This window comes from Oryctolagus cuniculus, chromosome X (genome assembly GCF_051225735.1).
Source record: "Oryctolagus cuniculus isolate XC-2025 breed Fujian yellow rabbit chromosome X, ASM5122573v1, whole genome shotgun sequence".
Classification (NCBI taxonomy): Eukaryota; Metazoa; Chordata; class Mammalia; order Lagomorpha; family Leporidae; genus Oryctolagus; species Oryctolagus cuniculus.
Window position 1 is genome coordinate 70004258 of NC_142888.1, and position 20141 is coordinate 70024398.

Here is a 20141-nt window from a genome sequence, read left to right on the forward strand (position 1 = left end):
ATGAAGTTCTGGAGGGATTTCAGGAATTCCATGCCCAGGAAGCCTTCCACGCAGCAGTGTACCAGACAGGGAGAGGGGAGGAAAAATGGAAGGCCCACACCCCATAAAATAGCTCTTAAAGATCCTTCTACCTTGCAACAAGTTAACTCAGGGGATTGGGTCTCTTAAAAAAAATCCTCACCCCAAACCTGCTCTAACCAACCCAATTAGAAATTGAGTGGGCCTTATTGGGTCACTTTGACTACTGCTGTAGGTGCTAAACTGCCAGTCATTCCCTCCTGAATTCACTTTCCCAGGTTAAAATTTGCTCTGACTGCGGAAGATAACAGCCAGGGCAAGGCCTTGTCTCACCCTTATTCCCAAGGATTCTAAAGATAAAGAAAACCATGAGACTCCATCCACCCCCACCCCATTTCTGCTCTGGGAGAGTTCCGTGGTCTTGTCCTGACCTCTCTCAAAGCTTCCACCCCCTATCCAATCAAAACAAGAACTTTTCACTTTCCTGTGGGACCGATCCTCCAGGCCTATCTTATAGAGTGTATCCCTGAGTGCTTTTATCTCTGATTAGGCTGTTATACTTATTCTGAGCTCTAACACCGGAAGATAACTTACAGGCTGCTTCGCCTGACCTATCCCATGCAGGATTTTCTTGCTGCACACCACTTAGAACATAACATACAAACCAGATGAGAATGGGTACAGATCGACAATCTAAAAACCAGTGGAATGTTTATTGCCCGGCAAAGCCCCTTACCCAGGACATTCCAAACTGCTAAGGCAATCATTGTAAACTACCAAGGAGCCTCTCTGCACGTCCCCCATCCACCTTATCAGGGTCCGTGGGCACTCTGAACAGCCACACGACCTCCGCCAACAAGCAGCTTAAGCACAGACTGCTCACTGCCCTGGTGTAATGAAGCCTGACTTCAAACCCCCTGCCCTCTGTCCAGGCCGGCTGAACCCTCACTCTCTCTACCCCACTTATTGTGTCCCACCTACAATGCAGGTCTTTCCTGCTTAACAAAATTTGTTACAATGTTACAATAATAAAAAGAGTGCGATATTGGCATAAACACAAACGTATAGACAAATAGAATAGATTCAAAGTGCAGAAATAAATCTTTACATATATAGTAAAATGATTTTCAAAAAGGTTGTTGTGCCATCCAACAGGGAAAGGACAGTGTGTTAATAAATGGCATTGTGAAAGCTGGATATCCACATGGAAGAAGATGACTTACACTATACGCAAAAATTAATTCAAAATGGGTCAGATATCTAAATACAGGAGATAAAACAGTAAATCTCATAGAAGAAACTGTAGGAGAAAAGTTCACAATTTGGATTTGGCAATTTCTTCTGGGATATAACATCAAAAATAACAACAATAAAATGAAAACTAAATAAGTTAAACCACACAAAAATTAAAGACTTTTTCAGTGATGGTGAAAAACAACAAAGCAAAAAGGCAACTTGTGAAATGGAAGAAAATATTTTTGAATAATGTACTTGATATGGGATTAATGTCAAGAATACATGAAAATTTCTACAACTCAACAACAAAAATAAAACAACCAAATTAAAAAATGATCAAAGACTTGAATACAAACTTCTGAAAAGAAGACATACAAATGGCCAACGAGCACATGAAAAGATACTCATAACTGAACATTAGGGAAATGCAAATGAAAATCACACTAACATATCACCATATGTACATTAAAATAGCTATTTTCAAAACACAAAGGACAATAACAAGAGTTGGTAAAGATGTGGAGAAATTGGAAACTCTGCATTGTTAGTGGAAACATAAAATGGTGCGGTTGATATGGAAAACAATATCGTGATTTCTAAAGAAAAAAGGCCCTGAAAATATAGTTATCATGTGTTCCAGCAATTACACTTCTGAATATACTGCCAAAAGATTTGAAAGTAGAGATTTGAAGTAATGTTTGTATTCCCATGCTGATAGCAGCATTATTCACAATAACCAAAGCAACTGATATGACTATCAATAGGTGAATGATAAACAAAATATGCTATATTACATGCAATGGAACATTATTTGTCCTTAAAAAGACAGGACGTTTTGACATATTATAACGTGGTACATAAGTTTGTTGTGGTCCAACTTATAACATTTTGCTAAGTGAAGCAAGTCAGTCCAAAAAGACAAATACTGAAAGAAGGCAGGGATTGAGGAATTGTTTAATGCATATGGAGTTGCAATTACATAAGACAAAATAAATTCTGGCAATTGTTTATACACAGCATGAATGCAGTTAACACTACTGAACTTTACATGTAAAAATGGATAATACATTAAATTTCATGTTACGTGTATTTTCCCACCATTAAATGGTTTTTAAAATAATAAATGCTTAAAATTTGAAAATGTATGCACAAACATTTATCACCTGTGTGCACACACAGAGAAGTTGCAAATATAACAAAATATTAAAAATTGGCAAATATTAGTGAATAGTTCATGAATGTTCATAGTTATATTTTTGCAGTTTTTCACAGATTTGAAATTACCAAAATAAGGATTAAAAATACACTCTTAAAAATGGAAATGGGGAGGCCTGTGTTGTGGCATTGTGAGCTAAGCAGCTGCCTGCAGTTCCAACAAACCATATCCGAGCACTGGTTTGAGTCCCGATTGCTCCAGTTCTAATCCAGATCCCTGCTAATGTGCCTGGGAAAGCAGTAGAGGATGCCCCTGCCACCCACATGGGAGGTGGGATGGAGCTCCAGGTTCCTGACTTCTTGGACCAGCCCCAGCCATTGCAGCCATTGGAGAATAAACTAGAGGATGAAAGATTCTCTCTCTCTCTCGCTCTCTCTCTCTCTTTTCCCTGTCTCTCTTCGTTTCAAATAAGTAAATCTTTTTTAAAAAATTGAAATGGCAAAAGAAGGGGTTTGCAACTTCGGAAATAACAGAAAATTAGAATGGGTAAAAATAGAAGTAAATATTAACAGACTATATTAATTGCCATGAGTTCCCTAAATCATTTGACTGTTGAAGTTAAAATTATAATACCAGTGTATATAAGGAAATATTTAGGACAATTACATTTAAAAAGTAGAGAGAGTGGAGGGATATAAATGTAAATAAATTTTCCCACACTGGACTCAAAATTAATGTCCATAGACAGTGATAAGTTTTGTCTGTATATTGTAATACCAGAGCAATCACCAAGAAAATGATACAGTGCAATGTAGTCAAAAGCATTATGCCTAAAAGTCAAGCTGTTTCTAAAACTTTTCCAAGTAACTCATAGGAATGGAGTCATTAGAAAGATAAATAGAGGGGCCGGCTCCGTGGCTCACTTGGTTAATCCTCCGCCTGCGGCGCCGGCATCACATATGGGCACAGGGTTCTAGTCCTGGTTGCTCCTCTTCCAGTCCAGTTCTCTGCTGTGGACCCGGAGGGCAGTGGAGCATGGCCCAAGCCCTTGAGTCCCTGTACCCACATGGGAGACCAGGAGGAAGCACCTGGCTCCTAGCTTCAGATCAGCACAGCTCCAGCCATAGAGGCCATTTGGGGAGTGAACCAATGGAAGGAAGACCTTTCTCTCTGTCCCTCCCTCTCACTGTCTATGATTCTACCTGTCAAATAAAAAAAAAAGATAAATAGAATAAAAAACAGGTAACAAAAAACAAATAATAACTAGCAGACTAAAACCCTAGTGTGTAAATAAAAACATTAATTGTTCTAAATGTACCAATTAAAGACAAGGGATAAACATACTGGATTTTAAAAATGTAATACAATTGTATGCTCTCTATCAAAAAGACTCATTTCAGATACAACATTAGATAGACGTAAAATAAAAGGACAGAAAAGTGAAAGTGACAAATTTATGTTTGATTTTCTTGGTAAGGTTTTACTAACATTTATAATGATCAACAGTTTATATCAAATTACCATTATAGCAAAATTTTGAAATTGTTTTCATTTGCTATCAAACCAATCATTTTAGATCTTTTTATGTATTAAACTTTTTTTAGATTGTTTCAGACTTACATAAGAATTGCCAAAAATGATGTAGATTTTTTTATCCTTCACCAAGCTCCCCCTTATAGTTTCATCTTACATAAAATTGTTGCAATGCTAATTTAACTACATTACAGAATTTATCAAAATTTTTAATGTTCTTAACTAATGTTCTTTTTCTGTACCTGAATGGGATCCATTATTCCATGTTACAGTTAATTTTCATGTCTTCTTAGTCTTCTCCAATCTATGACAGTTATTTAATCTTTCCCGACCTTGAGACTTTTGTAGAATATTCTTCACTTGGGCATCTTCCAATATATTCTCATAATTATATTGGGTTGCATTATATGGGAAAGATAATACATTGGTTACCTGTCTTCTCTGTGCTTGTTTCAAGGAGTATATGATGTTGCTATGCATGATGGGTGATTAGAACATTGACCATTTGGATAATGTGGTGATCATCAGATTTCCTCATTGTAAACAATATGTCCTTTGTAATTACTAAATATTTGAGGGAAAATATTTAGAAAGTATGTGGTGTCCTGTTTATGCTTAAAATTCATCAATATCAACATCCATCAGTGATTTCACCTATAGTAATTATTATTGTGATACAATCATTCCCCTATTTATTCTTATATTTAGAAATTGGAATTCTATAAGGAAGAATTGTCTTAACCCCCTCTTTTTCTTTATTTTTATTTGTTTATTTATTGAAAAATTTATTAGCATGCAATATTTATACATTTTTACAGATTTCAGTGCAATATTTCAACATATTTATACAGTGTAAACTAATTAAATCATGCAATTAGCATTTCCGTTTCCTTATTGTGTCTTTGCATTTGGAACATACCAGCTGCTCTCTTCCAATTCTTTATATGGTACATTACCACTTTACTATGAACTATTGTTTTCCCACACTTTTGTGGAACACTAGAACTAATTTTTCTAGACTCTTATTTATTTATAAAAGTATGGACTAATAGGTATTTATTTTATTCTTTGGGCAAGAATCCTGTATTACTTTTATATATTTTCTTGCTCAAATGGGCCTTCAGGATGGCCCTTGCACCCTGTCAAAATGCCTGCCCCAGCTTTTTGTTGTGGTGAGCACTTTACATTCATCATCACAAAATGTACAAGGATACTTCCATTTTCCCTACTCCCAGAATCAACCAGTCAGTCATATATATTGGAGAAGTGCCTTATAGATTGTGACAATTATATCATACCATTTAAGATGTTAACAAAGGAATCAGGGTGTGGAGAATATGGGAACTGTTTGTGCTACTTCTCTATTTTTGTTTTGTAAATGTTTAACTATCTTGAAATAAAAACTTTTTTTTAAAAAAAGTAAAAGGTCTTTCAAAATAAGTCTCACCCTGTGAGTGATTGAATTACAATACAAATTGTATTCCCAGCCACTCATGATGTCTACTCTTAGGAAAGGCATTGACTAGGGAAGGAATGAGATTTTGAAATTTAGAATGAGGACTTGTTGCAGGGCAATGATTGTCAAAACATCTTCAACTCTCCTATTTTGCCTTTGAGGAAGATAGACAGATTTTGGAAAATGACAATTAGTTACTGGAAGTTTAAACAAATCGTGACTTCAACTGAAGTTGAAGATGGAAGTAACGCCCCATTCAATTTTCAATGTTTATTGAGCAAATCTATATCTGAATTTCCACCCTGAACAATATCCATCTGGTTTATTTATTTGAAAGGCAGATTTACATAGAGGGGGAGAGAGAGAGAGAGAGAGAGAGATTCCAAATAGCTGCAATGGCCAGAGCTGGGCCAAGCTGAAGCCAGAAGCCTGGAACTCCATCCTAGTCTCTAGGCATGTATGGCAGGGGCCTAAGGACTCGGGTCATCTTCGGTTGCTGATCAGAAGTGGACCAGCTTAGACTTGAACTAGTGTTTGTATGGGATGTGGCATTTCAAGTGTCTAACCTGCTGTACCACAAGGCTGGGCATACATTCATTGTCTTTAATATCTATTGTCTTCTGCAATTTTGTTTTACAAGGGTATCTTACAGAGAGTTTGTGGGAAAATGGAAGTAATAGTTTATCTTGGTAGAAAAGAATGTTAAAATCTGGAACTTAAGGGGTCTTCAAGAAGATAATAGAAAATGTTTATTACAAAGAAACTGCATTTATTACAAAATGTCTTTGCACCAAAATAAGCTTATCTTTTAATCCTAATTTTCCGCTGACTTTTTGAACTGTCCTCATATATCTTCATCTTGTACCCCTTAATACCCAAAGAATGTCTCAATCTTTTCTTGTTCCCTGTGTCAATTCTAGTGCTTCCAATTTGGCTCCTAGCTTCAGCCTGGCCCAGCTCTGACCACTGCAGCCATATGGGGAGTGAATGAGTGGATGGAAGATCTTTATCTATCTATGTCCCTCTCTCTGTAACCCTGCCTTTCAAGTAAATAAATAAATAAATAAATCTTTATCACCACCACTCAGAAAAAAAAAGCATGGAATTACATACCAGAACAAAAAGTGACCTCTGAGGACTTGGAGAGCATTAAGAAGGTACAGGAATATTTGATGAGTATTACTGCAATAAAAATAAAACAAAATAAGTGTTAGTAGAAGAAAATGTTCTGATGTAAAGACTTGAATTTGTAGATTAACTGTATAAGCTATGTCTAGGGGAAAATTGACAAAATATAATTAGTATTATATGGGAGACCCAGAAGGAACTCCTGGCTCCTGGCTTTGGATCAGCACAGCTCCAGCTATTGCAGCCAACTGGGGAGTGAGCCAGTAGATGGAAGACTTTCTCTCTCTCTCTCTCTCTCTCTCTCTCTCTTTCTCTCTCTCTCTCTCTCTCTCTCTGCCTCTCCTTCTCTCTGTGTGTAACTCTGACTTTCAAGTAAATAAATCTTTAAATATATATATATATATGGAGTGAGTGTTTAGCTTTATGGTTAAGATGCCCGTATTCCATACTGGATTGCCTGGGATCAATCCCTGGCTCCAGTTGCCTGCCAGTGGAAACCCTGGGAGGCAACAGTGATGATTCAAGTAATTAGGTTTCTGCCACTCATGTGGGAGATCTGGTTCCAGCCCTGGCCCAGCCCCCACACGTTTGAGCATTTGGAGAGAGAAGCAGTAGATAGGAGTGCTCTCTCTCTCTCTCTCTCTCTCTCTCTCTTTCTCTCTCTCTCTTCTCTCTGTCTCTCCCATCTCTGCCTCTCAAATAAAAAATAATAAAATTTTAAAATTTACTATATGCATTAATTTCTACAATTTAATAACCTTGCTTCCAGAAAAGGAGTATAAGAAAAGGGTAACTCTTAGAAATGAAGGAAGTACAAATTTTGTTGTGTTAGGAGAGAAGAGGCTAACAGATAGGTGAGAATCTCAGAGGGGTAGAGAAGGAATGTTAGAATAGTTCATGTATGACAGCCTCTTATTAACTGTGAGAATCATCATTTAATCTTTGTAGGTTCTATTTTCATCATTTGTTCAAGTGGGACTATCATGTTTACTTTAACAGCTTCAGCAGCTTGAAATGGAAAACAAGTTGAGGAAATGTACACAAAATGAAGGAATTTTAAAACCTTACAATGTCTGCATTCTACATGGGCGCTGCCTTGAGTCCTGGCTGCTCCACTTCCGATCAAGCTCCCTGCTAACACACCTGGGAATGAAGCAGAGGATGGCCCAAGTTCTTGGACCCTTGCACTCACATGGGAGACCCAGAAGAAGCTCCAGGCTCCTGGCTTCTGCCAGGCCCAGCCCCCACTGTAGCAGCCATTTGGGAAGTGAATCAGGGGCTGGAATCTCTCCTACTACCCCTCACCCCACCCCACTTGCTCTGTAACTCTGCCTTTCAAATAAATAAAATAAATCTTAAAAACCAAAAAAAAAAAACTTGTAATGGAATGTACATGTAGAGGCTATTTATTATTAGCAGTAAGCCTAGACTGTTACTTATAAAGCATGTATAATAGATACAATAGACTAGAGAACAGGACTGTAATAAATTGTTTTCATAAAGCCAACATTTTTGTGGTACCCAAAGCTGACAGTAACGCAACAACTTTTGTACCAAGTTCACTTTAAAGATAGATGTAAAGTTTGTAAATCAAATATTAGCTGATATAACCTAGTCATACAAGGAAATCAAGGGTTACATTCTGAAGTCAGTAAATAAAAGAAAAATAGAATATAAATGAAATTATTTTTAAAAATTTAATGCATTTTAGGTGAAAGTCACATAATATAAAATCAGCCATTTTTACAAATTGTATTTAATACTTACAAAATATTGTCCAACAATCACTTCCATCTAATTCCCAAAACATTTCGTCACTAACAGATTCAGAGTCTGGTGAGGACCTGCTTCTTGACTCATAGATAAGGTCTTCTCACTGTATCCTCCTGTGCTGCAAGGGGAAAACAATCTCCCTCAGACCTCTTTATAAAGGCACTAATCCCATTGATGAGGGCTTCACTCTCATGGCTTAATCATCTCTGATACTCCACCCTTTCCAAAAATATGTATTTATTTATTTATTTGAAAGCGTTACGGAGAGAGGGAGAAGCACACACACACACACACATACACACATACACACACACACACAGAGAGAGAGAGAGAGAGAGAGAGAATCTTCCATCTGCTGGTTCACTCCCCAGATGGCCATAATGGCCAGAGCTGGGCCAGGCTGAAGCCAAGAACCAGGAGCTCCTTCCACATCTTACATGTGGTTGGCAGGGACCCAAGCCCTGGGGCCATCTTCCACTGCTTTCCCAGGCCATTAGGAGGGAGCTGGATTGGAAGTAGAGCAGCCAGGACACAAACTGGTACCCACGTGGGGTGTGGATGTCATGGGCCGTGGCTTTACCACCTAGGATACAACACTAGTCCCAGGCTTCCACCTCTTAACATCATCACATTGGTGTTTAGGTTTCTTTTCTTTTTTAAAAATGATTCATTTTATTTATCTGAAAGACAAAGCCATGGAGAGAGGTAAAGGGAGAGAGATCTTCCATCTGCTCATTCACTCCCAAATTCGCTGCAATAGCCAGAGCTGCGCCAATCTGAAGCCAGGAGCCAGGAGTTTCTTCTGGGTCTCCCACATGGGTGCAGGAGCCCAAGGACTTGGACCATCTTCTGCTGATTTCCCAGGCACATTAGCAGGGAAATGTATAGGAAGTGGAGCAGCCAGGTCTTGAATCAGCACCTATTAGGGATGCTGGTACAGCAGACCAAGGCTTTTATCCACTGTGCACAGTGCTGGCACATATGAATTCTGGGGGACAGTAGGGATACAATCATTCACGCTAAGTGATTCAATATGATCAAGTTACTCAATATGATAAGTTACTCAATATGATCAAAGCAAAATCAATATGATCAAAGGTGAAACCAATAGAAATATAAGAAAAAGTAGTGAAAAATTAAAACTAAGTGTCCAATAAACATACAAAAATATCCTACTGTTCTTGGGGCCAGCATTCTGGTGCAGTGGATTTAACTTGTGACATCTGCATCTTGTATTTGAGCACCAATTCACGTCTCAGCTGCTCTGCTTTTGATCCAACTCCCTGCTAATGCTCCTGAGAAGGTCACAGATACGTGGGTCCCTGCCACCCATGTGGGAGACCCAGATGGAGTTCCTGGCTTTTGCCTGGCCCAGCCCTGGCCATTGTAGCCATTTGGGGAGTGAACCAGCAGATGGAAGATCTCTGTGTCTCTCCATTCTCTCCATAACTCTGACTTTCAAATAAATAAGTAAATCTTTTTTAAAAAAAATGCCACCTCTCGTATTTAAAGAAATGTAAATGTACCAACTGGGATGCCTGTATCTCATATCAGAATGCTGACACTGCTCCTGATTTTCTTGCTAATTCGCACTATAGGAGGAGTAAGGGATGGCAGAAATAGTTGAAGTCCTGCCACTCATGTGGAAGACCTAGACTGAGTTCCTAGCTCCTAGCTTTGGCCTGGCTCATCCCTCCTGGTTGTGATTATTCAGGGGAGGAAACAAGCTGATGTGAGCTCTCTCATTGTCTGCCTGTCTCTCTGTCTCTTTGCACTTTAAATATATAAATAAATAAATATTTTTAAAAGAAATGCAGATAGAAATAACAGTATAACACCATTCTTAACAACCAGTTTGGAAAATATCAAGGTGTTTGCTGATACTCTGAGCCAGATCATCTTGTACATGAATCATCAACAGTTTAGAAGCAAGGGCAGGCATTCAACCTAGAGGTAAAATGCCAGTTGGGATTCCCACATCCCATATCTGAGGGTTGAGATTTCATTATAAGCTCTGGCTCCCTATCTGTTCACACCCTGGGAGGCAGCTGATGATGGAGCAAGTGGATGGGTCCCTATCATCAGGAATTATTGTATTGAGTTCCTAGATCTTGGCTGATCCTAGATCAACCCTAGCCCAGTTCACGTTACTGTGGCTATTTAAGGAGGAAAACAGTAATGGGAGCTCTTTGTGTATCTATCTCTGTCTTTGTCTCTCTGTCTCCGTGTTTCTTCTTCTCCCTCCCCCCACTTTGATTGCCCTTTAATTTAATTTGTATAATTAGAAATTGGCATGTATTAGTCTGCTTTTCATTACTTTAACTAAAATACCTGAGGTGAACATTTTGGGAAAGAAAAGATGTGTTTCAGTTTATACTTGGAGGTTACCGAATCAGACAGCCCCATAGTCCAGAGTCTGGTGGAGGATGATCACGGTGGGCATGGAGGATGATCATAGGGTGAGCCAGGAAGGAAAGGTCAAGCCTATGCCAAACTTGAACTAAAATACTCAAACCTCTTATGAGAACCACACTCCAAAGGCTCCCCCAATAACCCAAAGATTTCCCTCTGGCCCTACCTCTTAGAGACCATCATTAGATCAAGTCTCTACCCTTAATTTTTTTTTATCTTTTATTTAATGAATATAAATTTCCAAAGTACGACTCATGGGTTACAATGGCTTCCCCCCCCCATACCGTCCCTCCCACCAACAACCCTCCCCTTTCCCACTCCCTCTCCCCTTCCATTCACATCAAGATTCATTTTCGATTATCTTAATATACAGAAGATCAGCTTAGTATACCTTAAGTAAGTATTTCAACAGTTTGCTCCCACACAGAAACATAAAGTGAAAAATAATAGATGATTTTTTTTAAATGATGATGAAATCAGATCAGACCTATTGTCATGTTTAATCCCAGTGAGAGTCAAGTTGGGAATTGAAAATTTCTTTCTTTCTTTTTTTTTTTTTTTTACAGAAGATCAGTTTAGTGTACATTAAGTAAAGATTTCAGTCGTTTGCACCCCCATAGAAACACAAAGTGAAATATACTGTTTGAGTACTCGTTATAGCATTAAGCCTCAGTGTACAGCACGTTAAGGACCGAGATCCTATATGAGGAGTAAGTGCACAGTGACTCCTGTTGTTGACTTTACCAATTGACACTCCTGTTTATGGCATCAGTAATCTCCCTATGCACCAGTTATGAGTTTCCAAGGCTATGGAAGCCCCTTGAGTTCTCCGACTCTTATCTTGTTTAGACACGGTCATAGTCAAAGTGGAGGTTCTCTCCTCCCTTCAGAGAAAGGCACCTCCCTCTTTGAAGACCTGTTCTTTCCACTGGGATCTCACTCACAGAGATCTTTTTGCCAGAGTGTCTTGGCTTTCCATGCCTGAAATACTCTCATGGGCTTTTCAGCCAGATCCGAGTGCCTTTAGGGCTGATTCTGAGGCCAGAGTGCTATTTAGGACATCGGCCATTCTATGAGTCTGCTGAGTATCTCACTTCCCATGTTGGATCACTCTCCCCTTTATTTATTCTATCGGTTGGTGTTAGCAGATACTAGACTTGTTTATGTGCTCCCTTTGACTCTTAGTCCTTTCATTATGATCAATTGTGAACTGAAATTGATCACTTGGAGTAGTGAGATGGCATTGGCACATGCCACCTTGATGTCTACCCTTAATTAATCAGCCATTAACATTAAGACATCGAAGTTCAGGGGTCTGAGTTGTGGCCCAGAGATTTCAGTCACTGTTTGTGTCACCAGCATCTCATATCAGAGTGCCAGTTCGAGTCCCAGCTGCTCTGCCTCTCCCTGCCAGTGCACCTGGGAAATCAGCAGAACATGACCCAAGTAATTCAGCACCTGACACATGAGAGATCTGGATGAAGTGCCTGGCTCCTGGCTGCTGCCTGGCTCAGCCTTGGCCATTATAGCTATTTGGGGAACAAACCAGCAGATAAAGATTTCTTTCTCTGTTCCTCTCTGTCACTCTGCCTTTCAAATAAATAAAACGCCAAAAAATAATATTAAAACAAAAGGCAGTTATACTGCTAAATTTTTATCTATATGTATGTTCATAAAAATACCCAATGATATGCATGCAGGGCTGTATATTGTAGCATTAATGATAGGGAAATGGTAGAATCAATTTACATGCTATTCAAGGAGGGATGAGTTAAATAAATGGTAGTATATTCATATTGTGGAATAGATGGATGCTGTCAGAAATTGTAGCTACTTTGAGAAAATATGGAAGACATTGTTATGAGAAGAAAGCAAGGTATGGAACAGAATGGGGACCACAAAATTTCCTTTTAATTTCTGTGAAAAATGAGTGTGGCCAACAAACTCTAAAGTAGCTCTCATGATCTCACCCTCTGGTGGTTACACCTTTGTGTAAAGCCCTTCCCTTAAACGTAAGCAGGACCTGTAACCAACAGAATATAGCAAAGTTGATGGGATATGGTTGATTATGCATGTATGATTGTTCTACATACGACTACAACATCTATTTCAGGAGGAGACATTCTCTCTCTTACTGGTTTTGAGAAAACTAGCCGCCATGCTGGAAAGGCTCACAAGGCAAGGAACTAAGGAATGCCTCTGGTTGACAGCCAGCATAAATCTGAAGTCTTGAGGCCAATGTTATGGCACAGCAGATTAAGCTGCTGCTGGGCAACATTTTGAGTCCCAGCTTTTCCACTTTCAATCCAGCTCCACTTCCAATCCAGCTCCCTGCTAATGTGCCTGGGAAAGCAGTGGAAGACGGAGCAAGTGCTTGGCCCTTGCACCCATGTTGGGGACCATGATGACGTTTCAGACTCCTGGCTCTGGCCTGGCACAGCCCTGGCTGTTTTGGCCATTTGAAAAGTAAGCCAGTGGATGGAAGATTTCTCTGTCTCTCGCTCGCTCTCTCTCCCTCATATGCCCTCTCTTTAAGTCAGCCTTTCAAATAAAGAACTGTTAAAAAGAAATCTGAAGTCTTCAGCCCAAAAGGAACTGAGTGCTACTAATAACCACACGTACTTGGAAGATCAAGCCTTAGATAACACCACAAACCTAGCTGGCCTCAAGGGTATACTCTCACCAGAACTATGTGATAATAGTACATTCTTTTAAGCTACTAAGTTTGTGGTAATATTGTTATGCAAAAGATGTCAATTAAGTTAATAATACATATGTATGTTTATATATTTGGGCAAAGATCATTTCTGAAAGCACACACAACAAGTTATAGTAGCTACCCCTGGAGAAGGGAAATAGGAGATTGGAGTAGTTGAGATACTTCTACTTTACATTTTCTACACTTTCCTAAAATATATTTAAAAAGCATGAGTCTGTACTACTTTTTTTAAAGATTTATTTTATTTATTTGAAAGACAGAGTTACAGAGACAGGTAGAGACAGAGAGGGAGGTCTTCCATCCGCTGGTTCATTCCCCAGATGGCCACAGTGGCCGGAGCTGCGCCGATCCGAAAACAGGAGCCAGGAGCTTCCTCCAGGTCTCCCACGTGGGTGCAGGGGCCCAAGGGCCATTTTCTGCTTTCCTAGGCCATAGCAGAGAGCTGGATCAGAAGAGGAACAGCTGGGACTAGGACGGGTGCCCATATTGGATGCCAGCGCTTCAGGCCAGGGCGTTAATCCTCTGCGCCACAGCAAAAAAGGAATGGGCATTATTTACAAAAGTATGTCTGGGAAAACCTGAAATCTTTCTAATTAGAAGATACCTTATAGATTGGTAGCTTATCAATGCCCATCTCACCCAATACATCTTTTTGTGGTTGGATAAACTAAGACCTAAACAAGCAAAATAATCTATTATTTATGCTCTATATACTCAGGTTACAACAAAAGGGACAGACATAACTGGGCAATTAGAAAAGAGAAAGAACTATATAATGGAGGAGAGGAGGAAATAGTATCAATTAGGAACAGGCTAAAAAGGTGGCTGTTAAAATTGAGTATAAACCTTGGCTTTCAATTCTCAAGAGAAAACAAAAGGAAATATACTATGTTACATAGTTCTTATTATCTGATAAGAAATGTATCCCAAGGAATAGAAGGAAATTGGCTTCTTTGTAGTACAAAACTCAAATGAATAAATCTTGTGAATCCTTATGCACTGATCATTAGTTCTCAGTGAATAAAAACAGAAGAATTTTATGTTGGCACAGCCAGGCTCAAATTCCAGAAATCTTGGACACACTTTGTGTCCTCTTAAAGCCTCAGTTTCCTTGCTTGTAATAATCAGAACAGCAATACTTCTTTGATGGGATATTTTCTGAGACTAAATAATAGTTTCTGCCCCACATCAATTGCTCATTAAGTGTTAAAATTTTATATTTATGTGTATCTTTAAGTTTGAATCTTACTAAATATACAGAAATAGTTGTCATATGGTCATTTGTCATATTGATCTTCAGTAAAAGTCAAGGATGTGACATTAACATATGTTTCTATGAGGGAATTTCAAGGAAAAAAATGAAGCTTACAGTAACATAGCCAGAAATTGGTAGAATCTGGATTAAGACATGGGTCCATTTCAACACTTCTTTCATCATGTTTTATTCTGTTGATTGAAGAAATTAGAACCTGACTGGATATTGTAAACAGCATTGCCCACAATGGTGTTTTCCAGCCCATTCATTTATTTCTGCTATTCCTAGTTATGAAACAAAAAAGGGGGATGTTATAATTGTTTATTATTGTAACAATATTGAGATCTGAGTAGGGAAGGAATTTCCACTTGCTTTACACAGCCGTTTTATTAGCTGTTTTCCTCTCTGCATGTCTGTGTCTGCCACATGTTACACTGTTTTCTTTTGTGTTACTTAAACTGGCCCCAAAGCCTGCAATTTGATGCTGCCTTAACTGCCCCCCACAGGCAGAGTGTCAGGAGGGCACTCTTCTGGCATGTGCCTTCCCTCCTCGACACATGTTTGTCAAACTGTCACTTAACCTTTTAGACCATTAATTTGTTAGCAGATTTTCAGCAGGCCTTATAAGGGCATAACATCCCTGAGCAGCCTACAAATTTCCAGGGAGATTTCCAATTTAAGGACCTTTCCACCTGGAGCCACCAGGGCCTGAGGAATTTGGGCTCTTATTGCAGGTGGCTGGTGTGTGTGTGTGTGTGTGTGTGTGCAGGAAACAGACCTCTATGCAAGGCCCAAAGTCTAATAGCTATGAGCAGTTTGTACAGAGATGGCAGCTATAATCCGATGCTTCATCAAGGAACCTGAGGTAGTTAGGCATGCTGTTCATTATTTGGTAGATCCTCAAGGAATGTTTTAAAGGGGAAAGATTGTAAGATTGGGAGAGAATATGCATAGAAAGCAAAAGTTCATGGAATGAAACAGTATTTGGCAATATTACCTAATTAAAACTCAAAGCCTGACTCACACAACTTGACAGTTTCATTGTAGTCTACTCTAAACTACCAACATGAACAGTAGGATAATTTTAGGTGGAAAACAAGCAAAGGGCCTACATTTTTCTGAAGCAGGACTTACAGACTCCATAGGATTTGGGACATGCCTCAGAGATTTTTGGGAAGGAATTCTATGCCAACTTAAGTCTTCCTTTGTATAACAGTTTATTCAGTTCATTTAGTGCATATTTTGTATAGGTTTAGGCTTATATTCTGACATTTCTCTAAACAATTTAAAATAGTTTATGTGTTAAATCATAACAAAAGTAGAATATTTAAGAGAAAAACAAAGCAGAATTTTTCATTGTAGTGCTTCTCAAGCATGAATATTGACCAGAATCGTCTCATGGTTGTGTTACAACACAGATTGTGAGGCCTACCTCCAGAGTATCTATTTCAATTTGTTTAGGATGAGGCATGCAATTTTGTGTTTCTAACAAGCTTTCAGGAGATTTTGCTGCTGCTGGTTCAGGAAACACAACTTGAGAAGCACTGCTCTAAGAGGAAACAGAGGAGATGTGACCTAAGCCCCAGAGATTAATCAGTTACTACAACTCGATTCTGATTTTTTAAAAAATGAACATTTATTGAGCATCTTCTATAGGCCAGTGTTATATTGAATACTGTGTCTATGTTATGTCATCTTGCTTACTTCAATTTAGTTCTAACAGTCCAGACAGTAAAGTGAAAAGGAATTATATTGGATTAAGACATTTTTAATTTCTCATAAAGAGACAGTATATGTGTTCATCTGAAAAGAGCAAAAAAATGTAAAACCAGCATCAAATATTCCCTGGGAGGAAAGGATCTACCCAAAGAAGAATCATGAAGATAGGAAAGTTAATCGTTATTATAACCTCACATTCCAGTCACACTTGCTACCAATACATTTTCCTATTCTATGTCTATTGCTAAAAAAGTTTTTTCCCCAAAATATATCAACTACTCTATAATAAGTTATCATTTTATAAATGCTGTCAGTAATGTTCAATGAGTACCTACCTACTTTGCACCATTTCAATTTTAAGTTATGCCGGGATGGCTATAAAAATATCTAAAATAACTCCCTCCCCCTTTAAGGAAGAAATGCATTTAAAGAAGAAGAAATTGTAGAAAGGGTCATGTTGATCAATAAAATCTATTGTGCTAAAGGAGGGACAGTTATAAAAGTAAAATTGTTGAAATAAAGGCAGCTAAGCTAGTAAATTTAGAAGAGTATGCATTTCAATGAGGCCTTATGGAAACACAAATAAAACTAAGAGTAAGCAAGAACTGTGGAATGTTTTTGCATTCTTTTAACCACAATAGTGAGGGAGGTCAAAAGACAGTGGGAGTTGGATCAAACAGAGTGAACAATTCAGTAGAGGCTGAACTGATCAGGAACTAGTTCTGAGTACCTAGTAGTAAGATTCCCCTGATGATTATGGTTATAAGGTAGAAAAACACATGGAGTCACATATAACTGAGCTGACTTCATCTTGGGGGAAGGAATAATAAGAAGTTTGAGAGTCCAGTGCGATGGTGTAGCAGATAAAGCCTCTCCACCTGCAGGGCCAGTGTCCCATAAGGGTGCCAGGGAGTCCTGGCTGTTCCACTTCTGATCCAGCTCCCTGCTAATGCGCCTGGGAAAGCAGTGAAAGATGGCCCAAGTGCTTGGGCCCCTACACTCACATGGCAGACCTGGAAGAAGCCCCTGGCTCCTGGTTTTCGATTGTCCCAGTTCTGGCCATTGTGGTCATTTGGGCAGTAAATCAGCGGATGGAAGATTCCTCTCTCTCTCTCTTTCTCTCTCTTTCTCTCTCTGTAATTCTGCCTTACAAATAAATGAATAAATATTTTTTTAAAAAAAGAAGTTTGAGAGGAGTTTTTGTCATAGACAAAAGATGAAGTCATTTGAGAACTAATTTGGTTACATAATGAAAGGATTAAATTGAGCCTACACTCTTGAGAGCTTCTAGGTTTGGTGCTTAACAGTTGTTTCTAGGGACCATTGTTGCTGCACAGGGGGTAAGCCATGGCTTGTATTGCATCTCATATCACAGTGCTGCTCTGTTTCTTGTTCAGTTTCCAGTTAATGTGCCTGGGAAGGCAGTGGCTTATGGCCAAATGCTTGAGACCTGCCACTCATGTGGGAGACCTGGCTCCTGGCTTCAGTCTGCCCCAGACCTGGCTGTTGCTGCCATTTGGGAAGTGACCCAGAGGATAGCAGAACTCTCTGTCTTAGTCTCTTTCTTTCTTTCTCTCTCCCTCCCTCCGTCCCTCCCCCCACCTTCTGTAACTCAGTCTTTCAAGTAAATCAATGAATCTTAAAAGAAAAAAGACATTTGTTTAGCACACTGAACTTAACCTACTTAGTGTGCCTTATGAATCATGTAGTTACATATTATTGCCTAGGAAGAATGTTAAATTAAGAAATAGCAGAGATTCATTGTCCTGGTGATTTGTACAAGATATTATTGGGAGCCCAGAAATTTGGGTAGTTGGTTCTCCATGCACTTTCTATGAACCAGGAGAAATGGTCTTACATTCATGGAATTGTGGAAGGGCAAGGAACCAAAGGAACAGCCTGAAGTGCATCTTCCTCCAGTACTATTTGCATTTTAGTGAAACATTGGCGATGTTCATTGGCAAATATTCTGAGACTCCTCAAATGAATCACTAATGATCATAGTTCAGAAACCACAACACGGTACACATGATTCCTCTCAATTTATACAAAGCACAAAAGATTGTAATTCTGCTCTTTAGTTTTTTTCCTCTTTGTATTTTTCTTTCTTATGTATTGATTCTTTGTTTTCTTATTATCTGTCTCTCTCACTGTGTGTACTACAATTGCCTATCACTTTGCCTGGTTCATAGATTTTGAAATAAATATCTATTACAGGGATGAACACACACAAAAATAGGAAAAACACTCTGAATTCCTGGCAATTGGTTGTGAACTTTGCCTCTGAGAGCTGGATCACATGTTCCTTAGTCTAGATATAGTTACCATATTTTTTTAACATACTACTTCAAGTCAAAACAAGTTAGAATTCTAGTCAATGTACCAATAAAGTTCACCTATAAAACTTGCAGTATTAATATAGTTCCAGAAAGCAACACACAGCCCTGTTAGAATAAGCCATGTGCATATTGCTTTCCATTTTTGTCTTTTCTACTTTTATAGATTTCTTTCCTTTCCTGTTCAATGTACATGCGTCTCAGAGCCTCAGACTCCTTAGGTGCCGATTGTTTCCATCACACTTCAGAGCCAAATCTCCAACTGTGTCTTCGAAACACTGAATACCCATTCAGGCTTCCATCTGACACTGTTTGCTGATACAGTCACATGAGTTTTTTTTAAGTGAAAGGACCAATACTTGAGGTAATATACCTCAGTTTTCTTGGCTTTTAGTGGCTGCAGTTCTGCAATTGGTTTCAATATTGACCTTCTGAGCATTAGACAGACAACCGCATAAATTATAACTTTATAGTTGTATGGTCATAGCTCGTTTAATTGGATCTATGTTGTCTCTATCTGTTTTTCCTTAGGGTGATTAGGTGTATCCCAGTAAGCTCAGTTGTCCTGCGTCTAAGCATCTTCTATCAATTATGTCATAAAGTAGGGTGACTCATGAGGAATGTGGACACATCAGTGTAAGTGGTTCATGGGAACAACAACAGTGTGGGCTCCATGTGAACAGAGATCCTCTCTGTCTTTGGCATTGTTTCATCTCCAGCAAGCAGAAGGGTGTTTAACTCCCAATATACACTCGATAAACACATCTAATGACTAAAAATCAATCTCACAAAAACATAAGGTAATGTTTCTCTCTAAATATAAAGTATTTTAAAAAATTATTTTAAAAGGCAGAGATATAAAGAGGAAGAGAGTTCTTTTTTAAAAAATGATTTGTTTATTATTTATTTGAAAGTCAGAGTTACACAGAGAGAGGAGAGGCAGAGAGAGAGAGGTCTTCCATCCACTGGTTCACTCCCCAATTGGCCTAAACTGCTGGAGCTGTGCCGATCCAAAGCCAGGAGCCAGGAGCCTCTCCCAGGTCTCCCACGTGGGTGCAGGGGCCCAAGCACTTGGGCCATCTTCTGATGGGAACAGGCCATAGCAGAGAGCTAGATCGGAAGTGAGGCAGCCGGGTCTGAAACCAGTGCCTATATGGGATGCTGGCACTGCAGGCAATGCCTTTTACCCGATATGCCACAGCACCAGCCCCATGAGAGTTCTTTTATCCATTGATTCACTCCCCAAATGTCTGCAGCTTCTTCCAGGTCTCCCACATGGGTAGAAGGGTCTAAGCACTTGAGCCATCCTCTGCTGCTTTCTCAGGTACATTTTCAGGGAGCTGGATTGATTGGAAGTGGAGCAGCTGGGACTCGAACCAGCATCCAAATGGGATGCCAGC